Raw genomic sequence first — 12,021 nt, forward strand, 5'->3', positions numbered from 1 at the left:
GACACGCGCCCCGCGCCCGCCCGCCGCCGCTCCGCCCGGGGCCCCGCACCCGGAAAGGGAAAAAGCCCCCCGCTTCCGCCGGAAGTGCGCCCGGAGGGGCGGGGCTAAAGGGGGGCTCGCGCCGCTCGTCACGGGCGCTCACGTGCCAGGGAGAGGGCGCGCGGGGCGGGGGCAGCCTCAGGACACGCCCCCCCGGGACCCGCCGCCGGCAGCCGCGGGAATTGGCGGGGGGGAAGTGGGGAGGGTGCGAGGGTTTGGGGTCAGCAGCGGCCGCGGCCCTGCCGGACCCTGCCGGACCCTGCCAGCCCATCCCATGCCAACCCAGCCCCGGCCGGACCCTGCCGTCCTGTCCCTGCTGGTGCCATCCCATGCCAGGCTGTACCATCCCCTCTGCCCTGCTGTGGTGGTGGCTGCAGAGCTGCCCCACCAGCAGCCCCCATTTCCCACCTTCGGTGGAAACGCATCGTCCCACAATGCCCATTTTCTGCCTGGTTTTGGACATGTTTGAACACCACGTTTCTGCCTGGCGTGGCTACGTCTGGATGCTGCCATGGTGCCAAGGACATGTTGCATGAAGCTCCTGGACACGAGGTGCTGGCATGCTCCAGAATCACCAGGAACTGAGGCACCCAGGGGTGCCCGGGCACCCTCCATTCCCTGGGCTCTCTTCATCCCCATCCAGCCCTGCAGTGTGACTGAGCCTCGGTCACCCCTCTCCCACTGCAGCGGAGCAGCAGGAGGCTGGGATGATGCAAGGACCAGTTAGTCAAGGACTCATGCAAAGGACATGCAAAGCCTGTCATGGCCTGGGGGATCTGGGCAATGCTGGTGCTTTTCTGAGGATGTCCCATGAGGGCTGCCACCAAACTGCTGCCTGTACCCTCCTCAGGTGGGGTCCATGATTTGGGGTTGAGCACTCATGTATCCTCCAGGAAATGAAAGCATGGTGGCATGGGGAAGACAAGGGCTTCAACTCTGCCAGCTGGGTCCCCAGAAAGGAGGGGGACACTGGTGGGACCCCAGATCCCACAGTCACCCCTCTTCCCAGTCTGGCAGCATGGGGAACCTTGACCTAAAATTCCCCCAGCCCAGGTGGAGATGCATCAACAGGGGAGAGATGGCATCTCCCAAATCACAGCCAGCTCCTGGCACGGCTGGTTTGCACACCCAGTCTGGAATGGCTCAAGTTTTGCTTATCCCAGAGCCTCTTTCCCAAGGCCACCCTCTATTAAACTCCAGCTATGACCCAGGTTCTGTTGAGTTCCTTCTCCACTTGTTCCTTCTCCTCTCTTTCCTTCTCTGCTCTTCCCTTCCCAACTCTTCCCTTCTCCTCTCTTCCCTTCTCCCCTCTTTCTTTCTCAGCTTTTTCCTGCTCATCTCTTCCTTGCTCTTTCCAGTTTGATGCATCTCATTTTGTGCCCACAGGAGTGGGCAGGAACAGCTGGGGCCTGTGAAGATCTCTGGTGGCTCTGCTTCCTCCTGGGGATGTGCAGGCTGCTGCCATCACCCACATCCCAGCAGTGGGCTCACTGCTCACCAGCCTCTCCTCCCCTCAGGAGCCCAGATCACTTTCCTGAGCAAAGGGCCCATTTGTCTTGGGAGAAATTACATTAGGAGCCCATGGGGGAGGGATTTTGATATGCTCTATATCTCCCCATCCACCTCATCATCTTCCAGCCATGGTGGAGGCAACTCCTCCATCCATGCCCAGGGCTTTGCTGCTTCCTCTCTTGCAGCCAGCCTGAAGACTTGGTTGGATTTGGGAACTTTTTCCATTTCTAGCCCTGGCTGGGAAGACCCAACAGGCTCAGCACCAACTGCCCCCTTTCCCAGGCAGGTCCTGGTTGGGGGGGATCTCCCCAACAGCCCCACCTGGCTCTCAGAATGTGTCAGTGTGAGCTGAAATTCCACACCCCACACCCCCCCCCCCCCCCGACAATAACCAGGCTAGCTCAGTCTGGAAGCAAGCAAAAAGACAGTTTTAAACCATCACACAGGGGTTCCTTGCCCTGAGCAAGACTGACCCCATGGCCTTCCAACTGCAAAGTGGCTGCAGAGTGACCAAATCTGCAGCCCAAAGCTCCCAGTGCTGGGACACTGGCAAAGAGAAGCCACAGCCTCTGCTGCCAGGACCAGGGCTGGTGAGAGCTGAGTTTTGGCAGCCTCAAGCCCTGGCAAGAGAGGGAGGAACCTCCTTGGTGTTGGCTGGACCAGGACCAGGAGACCAGGCTATCAGTAGGGTGATGGTGAACCCTGGTGCAAGGACAGCTGGGAGGGAGCCTGGTGAGAAGAACCATAGAATTTTTTGGGTTGGAAAAGCTCTCTGAGCTCATCCAGTCCAACTACCAACCCAACACCACCACAGCCACTAAACCCTGTCCCAAAGTGCCATGGCCACACCTCCAGGGATGGTGACTCCACCACCTCCCTGGGCAGCCTGTGCCAATCCCAAGTAGACAGCAGGCAGCAAAGAAGGAAATTACAAACCTTAAATATTTCCAGAAAAAAATGTATGTTCTCAATGGGGAAAAATGGGGAAAAAAAGGTGGGGGGGAAGCACAGAGAGGGGAGATTGTAGGGCTCCATCACCTGCCCCCCAGACACACACCTTCAGATGCCTGGAATCAGTGGAGCCAGCTGAGCATCTCCTCTGCTGGCCATGGTTTGCTGAGGTGCTTCAAAAAGGAGGAGGAAGGGAAAGGGAAAAAAAAAAACCACAACAAAAAACCACCCAAAAAAACCCAACCCAGAGGAGAAGAAGAAAAGGGAAAGTGGTTTGGTGTGGCATGGGGGAGGCGCAGGGAGGCGATGGGGGGGTAGGTTTCAAGTGATCCAAGGCATAATTCCAGCTTCTTGGATTGCAAAAGCTCCTCTTACCTAAAGGGCCTGCTGCCTTTATTTTTATCCAAATGGCTCAATTACTGCAAAGCCCCACAGAGAAAATTATGGATGTTTGCCTCTATTTTTCTCCCCTTGTCTTGACAACTGTAGATATTTTGTTTTCCTTCTTTCCATCTCCTTTTCTTCTTCTTCTTTTTTTGGTTTTGTTTTTTTGTTTTTTTTCCTCCATCTCTCTCTCCCTTTTCTTTTTTTTTCTTCTTCTTTTTTTCCTTTTTCTCTCTCTGGGGGCTGCTGGAAGGTGGCTGAGAAGCAGGATGGGGAGATGTAGAGGCCCCAAGGTGAGGGGCAGGGGTGCTGGCACGCAGGGGTCCTACCACCATCAGGCAGCTTGGTCACCCCCCCAGCTCCCCTCGTGCCTCTGACCCCTTGAGTCCCCTTCATCCCTGCGTCCCCCACCCTTCTCCCTTCCTCCAGCCCTCTCTCCCTCTCTTCTCCCCCCACCTCCATTCTCTCCTTCCCCCTGATCCCTTGCCCACCGCCCCCTCCTCGTGCCTCTCAAAGCCACCATAATAGCAGCTTGTTTGGCACTTCAGTCGGGCTCAATGAGAAAATTCCCCACTCTCCCTCTTTTTGCCTCGGTTATTTCCAAACCCTGCAATAGCTCCTTTGCGTGGGGCTGCGGGAAGTGCCCATTTCTCGACGTTTTTCTTTGGCTTGTGTTTGTCATCCTCTGAATTACCACCCCGGGGAGTCCAGTCAGCCCGGCACCCGGCCCTGCTATCCACGCCTCTCCTGCTCCTTCAGATCATGGAGGGAGAAATTAGTTATTTATTTCGAGCACCACTCCAGGGCCCTTCCCCTCACAAGGGTTTGTTTTGATCCCCCTGCTGCAGAAGGAGGCTCGGTGGAGAGTGCTGGTGGGGATGGCAGGGCGAGGGCAGGGATGTCCCAGGAGAGGTGGGAGCGTGGAGACCCCCGGACAACACCTGGTTTGTGAGAGGGGTCCTCACCACAGTGCATCATAGGATGCTAGGGGCTGGGAGGGACCTCTGGAAATCATGCAGTCCAACCTCCCTGCCAGAGCAGGGTCAGCCAGGGCAGGTCACACAGGAACACATCCAGGTGAGTTTGGAATCTTTCCAGAGAAGGAGACTCCACAACCTTCCTGGGCAGCCTGCTCCAGGCCTCCAGCACCCTCACAGTAAAGAAGTTTCTCCTCATGTTGAAGTGGAACCTCCTGGCTTCCAGTTTGTGTCTGTTGCCACTGAGATGCTTCTCTGAGGCTCCTCCTGGAGCAGATGTGCTCTGCAGGCCCTGAGAGTTCCCAGGTGATGTTGTCCCATCAGGAAGCAGGATGGTTCATGGGTTTATCCCTAGCTCAGATGTGCCATGGTGGGATGGATCCTGAGACTGGGAGAACATCCCACCCCAAGGGGGCCGTGACTGCAGCAGGAAGGGCTGAAAGACTGGGCAGATTGGGTGGCTGGAGGGGAAAAGCTCTACTCCAGCCCAGCCTTGGTCCTCCCACCCCAGTCCCTCCACACAGCAGTGCCAGCCCTGCATGGGCAGCTGGGGCTTTGGACAAGGGCAGGGCAAACTGGGAAATGCTCTTGAGCTCAGAGACAGTCCCAGAGACAGGAGATGGAAAAGATGCTGCCAGTCCAGAGGACACTGATCCTTGAAGGTCCCAACCCACCCCCACTCCTCCCCAACCAAGGCAAGGAGTCAGTGAGCCCCATCTCTGAGCCTGCCAGTGCCAGTGCAGACCAGGCTGGCACCACTGCTGCCCTGGCAGTGGGCATGCTGCCAATGCCCCTGTGCCCCCCTCCCTGCAGAGGCACCGTGGGCAGCGCTGAGCTGCCAGGGAAGGTGCCCAGGGAACTGCAGCTTTAAAGGAAGCAGAGGAGCAGCGGGAGGAAGGCAGGGCAGAGTGGGCCCGGTGGGCAGCGCTGCTCTTTAAGTGCAGGGGAGAAGCGAGCAGGAGGAATTACAGGAGCGGTGACGGTGCCCTGACAGCTGCCATTTCCCACCGCCGGCTCCTAATGGAGTCCTAATGTAGTGGTGAGCTCTGCCTGACAGCCAGCCCCAGCCAGGGCTCCTCTTTGTGCTGGTGACAGATGGGACAGTCCTGCCGCAAACCTGTAATCCTCCGATCCCTGCCGCCGCTGCCTCGCCTTAACCCCTTCTTCCCCCAGCCCCAGCTCTCTGCCAGGTGTGTGGCTGATGCGGGGCATCCAACCTGCCCCCTGGGCACCCTCCGTGCTGTAACAGGTCTGGCAGCAAAGGAAGGTGCTGGGAAGAGGAGCTCCCATGGCGTGGCTGGCTGGCAGCATGGCAGGGGCTCAGCCTGGGCACCAAACCCGGCTGCAGGCGGCAGGGCTCCAGGACCCGCCCTGGCCAGGCTCCCCACGGCATTTAAGCAGGCAGGTGGGTGTGGGCAGGTGAGCGTGGGCAGATGTGCTCTGCAGCATGGCACCCACCGGGAGGGCTCTGGGCTGCCTGCCCACCACAGCACCCACCAGGAGCCTCCTGCTGCCGCTGGCTGCCAGCTCTGGCACTCAGCCTCCTTGCCAGCCTCAATCAGCCCCGAACCAGAGTGAGATGTGACAGGTTAAAGCAAAGAGGTGTGACAGCTTCCCCCACCAACGCCAGGCTGCCTCAGCTACGTGCAGCTCTTCTGCTCCCCACCAGCAGGAAAACCTGCCAGGAAAAAGAAATGTGACTACTGCAGGGGCTTGTCTGTCTGCTGCAGGGGGGGGAAGGCTGGGCACACTCGGGTACCCTTTGAGATGGAGGGGTGGGCAGAGGGATGCTCCCACCCCTGGGATACTATAGGGGACATTAACCACCTGCTGATCTCTTTCCCCCCATCCTAAAGGATCTTCGGGGAGTGATTTTTGGATGCTTCTCCCTTAGGCAAAGTTCCAAGCCCCTTGCCTCCTCCCCAGCACGGAGTGTCTCTCCTTTTCACACTCTCTGCCCTCCACCACGTGTCTAGGTCTCCACCCCCAGCAGTGAAACCCACTGGCATCCTCCCTGATGCCAGGGTGCTCTCCCCTTGGTATGGGGCAGCAGGTTCTGCTCAGGCTTTTGGCACAGAGCCATCACCCAGGAGCACAGGCACTGAGCAAAAAGCTGGTGGCCTAGAGGGGTCTCAGCACCCTCCCCATGTCCCTCCCTGAGCTCCCATCCCACCAGCAGGACTCCTTTCTGCTTTCCTGCCCGGGCAGGAGTTGGCAGGTAGGACAGAGAGCTCCGGGCAGCTCTGCCAGGTCCATCTGCTCCTCCATCCCACTGCAGAGCAAGGTCCTCACTTCAGGGGGGGTTGGACAAGATGACCTCTGAGGGTCCCTTCCAAGCCGATGTATTCTGTCCTGAGCTGAGCCCCTCCCCTGTCTCTGTGACCATCCTCTCTGGCTGATCCAGAGCTCCCCAGAATCACAGGGAACAGAAATATCCCCACCCCACATCCCTGCCCCACCAACCCCTGGGGAGCTGCTGAGCCCCTGGGGCAGATGCTGAGCCCCCGGGGCAGATGCTGAGCCGCTGGGTGGATGCTGAGGCTGCCGGCAGCAGCGTCGGAGCCCCCTGGGCAGGGGAGCTGGGCGCGGCCTGCCCGGGTCCTCAGCACAATTAGCCAACAAGTGGCTGTTTTGTGAGGGATTGTTGCTGATGTGTTTTAAGTGGCTTTCTGAGTGGAAAATGTGAGGCACTGGAGAGGCTGGGGGACAAAGCAGGGGATGCATTAGGGTTTATTGGTCTGCTTCACACACATCTGACATCACTCCATGAGCAAGTTCTTCCTGGCTTTGGGGAAAATGAGAAATAAAGCAAGAAAAAAAGGGGCTGAGGGTACAGAAGCAGGGAGGTGGGGGAGGGCGGGGGGCACGAGTGATTCAAGGAGGCAAGTGGGGGCTTAATAGCAGAAGACACTGGAGTGAACTGTGTCAACCAGATGGGACCCGGGTGCCGCAGGAGGAGAGGGGAATTAGCCGAGGCAGGCTTTGTTCCCGCAGAAAGCAGAGCCCTCTCCCCCCAGGAGCTGCCTACGTGGGATAGAATGCAGCCCCTTTCAGCTGCTAAGCTGGCCAAGGACAAAAGTCACCGATAAATAGGCAGAGGGCGAGGCCGGCAGCAGGCAGAGGCACTGCCGGCCGCAGCCTTCTCCTCGGGCTGCCCACACGCTGCCACGCTCCTGCCCCAGCCCCTGGGCACCGTGGTGGGGCTGGGGGTGATGCCATCAGGCAGGGCTGGGAGCAGGAGAGGTGTGAGCATGGAGTCACAGACTGGTTTGGGTGGGAAGGGACCTTCAAAGCGCTGCCAGTCCAACTCCCTGCAGCCAGCAGGCACATTGCACTAGAGCAGGTTGCTCAGAGCCTCACCCAACCATTGTCTGGGTGGGAAAAGCCTGCCAAGATCATCCAGCCCAAGCATCCACCTAACACCACCATGGCCATCAAACCATGGCCCCAAGGCCCATGGCCACACCTGGCCTGGAATGGTTCCAAGGATGGGATCTCTACCAGCTCTCTGTGCAGCCTGGGCCAGGCTCTCACCACCCTCCCTGCTTTTGGAGGCATGGTGCCTCCAGCAAGGCTGTTGGCAGCCTGCATGGCCTGCAAGGGCTGTCCACATTTGTCTTGATTCCCTCACCAAGCCAGAAAAGCAAGAGCCCTGGGGAGGGCTGGAGGCTGCCATCCCAGCTGCCCACAACTCAGACAAACCAAGGTGCTTCCTATGGCTTGCTTCAGCTCCAGGCCCTTGGAAAAACACCCCCAGCACCAAAGCAAACAGCTCCAAAGTCCCTCACCGAGCCCTGAACGCTGCGGAGCCAGAAGAAGACCCCCACCAGGTCTTCTCCCTGCAGCTGCCTGATCATGGCCACCACCACCTCAGCATCCCTTGTTTCCTCTGCTGTTCATCCAGAGCCTGGTGAGCACCCTGTGCCCCCACCCACTGCCACCCCGCTGCCCACAGCACCCCCCCACAGCTGCTGGGTGGGGGATCGAGGGCTGAAGCCACTCCAGCTCCTCAGGTTTGGTGCCCAAAGGCATCTCAGCCATCACACCCTGGCACTTGCAAAGGAGGAGACCCCAGACACCCCCATTTTGGGCTGGCACCCCTGGCTCAGGGTCTCCCTCCTCTCCCAGCCCAGCCCTTAACCAGCCGGGGGGGGTGGGCAAAAAAGCAGGATCCCCCACCCTCCCCCCACCCCAGAGAGATCTTCCTTGCTCCTGCAGAAATATTGATCCAGCTAAACCAGGGAGACACATTAGGTGCCCTGGGGGGGTCAGGAGATCAACAGCTCAGCTGGCAACCCCCTGCCCCATGCCCACAGGGTCTGGCTGCACAGGGCTGGGCTGGGCAAAGAGAGCAGGGAGGGCCTTGGGCACTCTTCACAGCAGTGAGGGGGCCAGGGCCAAAGTGCTTCTGCCAAGGGGGGGGGGTAAAACAAATCGATGAGGGCCGTGGTGACTCCCTGACCCTGTGCCCAGCGCAGGCCACAACGCCTGACAGCAGAGCTGGGCAGGGGGCTCGGAGGCAGATGGCTGGAGGGGGGGAGGCGAGACAGGACACTTGATGCTGGGACAAGGGAAGGGCTCCCAAACCGAGCAGAGGCCAGAGGAGCCCCTGGGGAAGGGAGAGGAGCTGGGAGAGGGCAGCTTGGAGACTGACACAGGGATGGGTGATGCTCCTGCTGTGACTGGGATGTCCCTCGTAGCCAAGCATCACACCCAAATAGTCCCTCCTGCTCCTGCACAGGATCACAGGATTGTTTTGGTTGGAAGATCATCCAAGCCCAACCTTCAGTCCAACACTACCATGGGCATCAAACCATGTCCCCAACTGCCATGGTTCCTGAACACCTCCAGGGATGGGGACTCCATCACCTCCCTGTGCAGCCTGTTCCAGTGCCTGATGAACCTATTCAATGCCTTATCAGCCTCTGCTGGGATATCCTCCACACGTCCTGGTCCAGCTGGGAGGGCTGTGGGGTGCTGAAGCAGAGCCATCCCAAATTCTTTCCTCCAAACCCCTTCCCATCCAGCCGAGGGGAAGCACTGGAGGTCTCGATTTCCACCTCCCATCTCTCAGCCCCGCCCAAGCCAGAGGAGAGGGCAGGAAGGCACCAACGGCCATGGATCCAGTTACCTGCAGCCAACAAAACCTACCTGTCCCATCCTGGCTGCTCGCCCTGCCCCCCGCTCCGGGGGGACAAACCAGCAGGACCCGCCCCCCGAGCATCCCCGGGTCGCTGCCCACCGTGATCGAGTGACCAGATGGACGGAGGGGCTCACGCCGCAGCCCCCTCTGCGGCTCGGCTGTTCCCCCCTGAGCCGGCTGAGCTTTGACGCTCTGTCCCCCCAGGGCAGCCTTTTGTCAGGGGCGTGCAGAAGGGCCCCTGTGTCCCTCTGATCCCCCCCGGCCGGAGCATAAAGCTGGCTTTCAGGGCCCCGGCGTTGGGAAACTCCCGGGGAAGGAGCAAGGGAGCTCCTTGTGAAACGTGGAGACAAAGCCACCTTGTTAGGGGGTTTACAAAGGCAGCATCTCCCCCTGTCCTGGGAAGCTGCCGACCGCCGACTCCCAACCTTGCCAGGGGGGTGGCTCTAGCAGCCCTGCTGTGCCACGGTCCTCTGAGCTGTGTGCGGGGCTCAGGGCACCTCCCCTGCTCCCAGGGAGCCCTCGGAGCTGTGTCTCCAAAGGAGAAGGGGAAGCAAAGGCTCATTGCTGGCAGCCAGCGGTTTTCCCTCGCTGTCACTACCTGGTGTCCCTGCCAGGGGACAGGCTGCCCCGGGATGTGGTTGAGACTCCATCCCTGGAGACATTCAGAATCAGACTGGGTGTGTCCCTGGGGAGCCTGCTCTGGTTGGAGCTGTCCCTGCTGACTGCAGGAGGTTGGACAAGGTGACCTTGGAGGGTCCCTTCCACCCTGATGTAATCTGGGACCAGCCCAGGGACCATCACCTGCACACAGCTACCTGACCTGGGGGGCACAAGAGGATTTGCTGTCCCTCTTCTGGGGTAGATGGGCTGGGGTCCCATCCCACACACCCACAGACGTGCAGAGGGACCCCCAGGGAGGGACATGAATGGGACACAGCCCACCAAGGCCTCCCAGCTTCCCTCCTGCCAACCATGGTCCCTTCTGCTCACATGTGCCCACTGATGCCTTTTTCTGCCCCCCAAAAATGAAGTTTAAGCAAAACCCCAGCAGCCCCCCAGCTGCTCTGGCCCCCTGGGAGCTCCCTCCTGCCATCATCTGCTCTCACTGTCTCCAGCAGGAAAAAAAATCCCTTCCTTGGACATGGTTGATGTGATCTTTGCATGACCTTCACAAGATCTGTTGGTGGCTCAGCCCAGCCTCTGACAGGCACCCCCAAGGCCCTGGGCCGCCTGTTTTGCAGACCACATCTGAGGCTATGCCCAAACCTGAGCACTGTTCCGAGCTGCTCCTGGCAGCCCTTGCTCTGAACTCCCCATGCATGTTAAACCTCCAACCCAGCAATTACCTCGACCTCCTGAGAAAGAGGAAAATTGATTTTGCCATAGTGATGCAGCAGGCTGCAGAGCCAGCCTTGGCTGGGCAGCCCACAGCAGCCTGCCCCACTGGGCATGGGCAAAGCTCTCTTGGACACAGAAGCCAGCTGGGCAGGGGAAGGGGAGTCAGACCCCATGTGGGGAGCTCCAGGAGGCAGCCAGAGAATTGCCAAAACAAACCAAGGAGCTTTCACCCCTGCTTTGCCCTATGCTGTGTACTTGCCTATCACCTACACTTGCAGGTGGCACTTGAGGGAGTCCACATCCCTCATGGCATCATCCCTACCACCCCCTCCTCCTCCTCTGTCCCTTAGGAAAACCATCCCCAAGTGAACAAGGCTGGAGGGCACATCCCCTCCTCTGCTTTGAGCCAGCAAACCTGAGCTGCTGTTGCCACCCACCGTGCCCACCCTGAGTGCCCATCCTTCTCTGGGAAACCTCAGCCACTGCTCTGTGCCCAAGGGGGCTGGGCTGGAAGCAACCTCCCTGTGCCCAGCAATGAATTGGATTGCTGCAGCTTTAAAGAGGCTGCTGTGCTCAGTAGCTGGCCGTGGGCTGGTGGCAGCGGGGAGGGCCGGAGGACACCTGCGGAGCTGTGGTGCAGCTGGGGAAGATTAGCCTTTTCCACTAGACCAGAGCCATTACCTTGTTCCAATAAACCATCACTTCCGCTAGGAAAGCCTGCAGATGAGATATCGATTGCAGTGACCCTGGACCAGCCCTTCCCCACAGCCTGGGAGGGTGGCAGAGCAGCCCCACGGTGCAAAAAAAAACAAAAGAGGAGGTGCGAGTCCACAGGGGCATCCCCCAAGACCCCAAACCCCCTGGCTGCAAAAGGTTGGTATGGAGCAGGTTGGAGATTGAGTGATGGAGGAATGATGTTGGGCGACGCCCACAGTGCCAAGAGGGGGTGCAAGGGCCCCAGGGGTATCCCCAGGTGGCAAAAGGTTAGCTTAGAGCAGGGCCGAGCAGGGTGAAGCTGTCAGGGGATGCACAGAAACCCCAGGCTGGAAGGGACCCCCCAGGACCATCTGCTCCAACCTTTCTAGGTGATGATGGAGTTGACATGAGCTGGCCCAGCAGCCTGGCAAGCTGAGGCTTCAAACTGTCCCATGCAGGGGACTCCACCACTTCCCTTGGGAGATGATTCGGGTGTCCAACTGTTCTCATGGGGAAACCTTTTCTTCTGGATTCCAGTCAGGATCTCCCCAGCAGTAGCTTGTCCCCACCATCCCTTTTCTTCTCCACCTGACTCCTTGTAAAAGGGGAGTCTCCTTCCTCGTGGGAGAAGAGCTTCAAGAGTGACTCAGGTCCCTTCAGACTCTTTCCCAGTTTGGCCATGGGGATGAGGAGACCTCAGCCCACGCTTGCCTCTCAGCGTCATGGATTTGCTGCTGCAAGCATTTGGATGTAGGGAATGGGGTGGCCCCACAGAGCATCTCCTCCTTCCCACACCCCACAGGGGTCAGCCAAGCTCCCCCAGCCCCAAAGCCCATTCATCTCCCCTCTCCTGACAGCCCTCTGCTGCTTTCTCCTCCCAAGATGGGCACTGCCAGTAATAGCAGGGCAAGGCACAGCCAAGCTGGGAAAATCACAGGTTATTACTCCAGCTGTGATGTCAGAGCTTGTCACACTCCCCAG

The sequence above is a fragment of the Indicator indicator genome, chromosome 28 (assembly GCF_027791375.1).
Source record: "Indicator indicator isolate 239-I01 chromosome 28, UM_Iind_1.1, whole genome shotgun sequence".
In the NCBI taxonomy this organism is placed as follows: Eukaryota; Metazoa; Chordata; class Aves; order Piciformes; family Indicatoridae; genus Indicator; species Indicator indicator.